Source organism: Ixodes scapularis, unplaced genomic scaffold (assembly GCF_016920785.2).
Source record: "Ixodes scapularis isolate PalLabHiFi unplaced genomic scaffold, ASM1692078v2 PGA_scaffold6__148_contigs__length_123643588, whole genome shotgun sequence".
NCBI classification, from domain to species: Eukaryota; Metazoa; Arthropoda; class Arachnida; order Ixodida; family Ixodidae; genus Ixodes; species Ixodes scapularis.
In genome coordinates this window covers 24,823,956-24,825,188 of record NW_024609881.1, presented here as the reverse complement: position 1 = coordinate 24,825,188, position 1,233 = coordinate 24,823,956, and the positions used below count along the sequence as shown (strand labels likewise).

General features: G+C 48.5%; 1 non-coding gene across 1 annotated transcript; it reads right to left on the bottom strand.

Annotated features, from left to right (window-relative positions):
* Nucleotides 1–700: 700 nt before the first annotated feature.
* On the bottom strand, nucleotides 701–782 carry Trnas-aga. The gene has a single exon. It is a non-coding gene; the product is annotated as a tRNA-Ser (tRNA).
* Nucleotides 783–1,233: the final 451 nt, after the last annotated feature.

The window sequence follows — 1,233 nt, the reverse complement described above, 5'->3', positions numbered from 1 at the left end:
ACTTTCCTTACATAACACTCTGCGACTCTGCCTTGAAAGCAGACCCCTTTTTTAGTTGCTTGTAGGACGCAACACCTAAGTGACGATTAAGTGACTCCGAGTCCATGATAGGAACCGATGCAGCGTCGGCGGTCTGTCCATCATTGAAGGTATAAAAACGAACGAGGTCCTCGGTATCGTAGACAGCGGCTTTTATTAATTTTCCAGGCTCGTCCTCAGCCATTTCGATAAAATATGAACTCGAAACGACGACGGAAAGACACTTTCAGAATGGTGAAAGACGGAACAACGCCCACCAGAGAACACACGTAAAAAAACACATAGACCGGAAGATAGGTAACCCCTGCCGCGGACGATGGAGAGACGCTCCCGGAGCCACCAAAAGTGTTTCGAGCGATTCCCGCGAGTGCGCGCCACGATCGTGGCCAAACTATGAAAAAGGTCAATTGTGTCATGGGCTTCTAAAACTGGGGCTTTTGAAAGCGAGGCAAAAAGGCCGGGGTGCTTGCCGCGGACCATTTGACATCGCCCAAGCATTTTCCGACACTTCGTTTTAGTTTATGGACACTGACAGGGTATTAATGCTCGCCGAGGTAGAGGGACATACTTGTCTCAACTAAACAGCTAAAAAAAAAAAAAATTTTAAATTTTTTGCAGTTACATTTAAAAAAAAAAAAAAAAAAAAAAAGAGAAAAGTTTACGCAGTCGACAGGATTCGAACCTGTGCGGGGAGACCCCAATGGATTTCTAGTCCATCGCCTTAACCACTCGGCCACGACTGCGGGACGAGTAGGAGGCTCTGAAATGTGGTAGTAACTCAAGAGCTGGGGATATCGTGGATGAAACGTTGCATGTAGACCGCAAGCTGCGGTCAAATGCGGATATAATCGCGCATTGGCTCAACGTTTATAGCCACGTTCTATACCACACAACGCAACCCGGAACTCAACACTATCTATGAGCAACAATAAAAAAAAAAAAAAAAAAATCAGCACCATTAGGACAGTGATTAGGACTACTTTGTTTCAGCTTCGGTCCAGACGCAGCCAAAGCTACAAGCGCGAGCTCCGGGCTTTCAACGCTTTCAACATCCCTGCCAAGCACGCGCGCTCGTGCAGTGCAAGCACTGTTCTGGGCCACATGCTCACGCTTGTAGCATCGGCTGCGTCTGGACCGAAGCTGAGGGGATCGGTGGCCGAGTGGGCTGAAGCGCACACCCAGCTCGACGCGCGT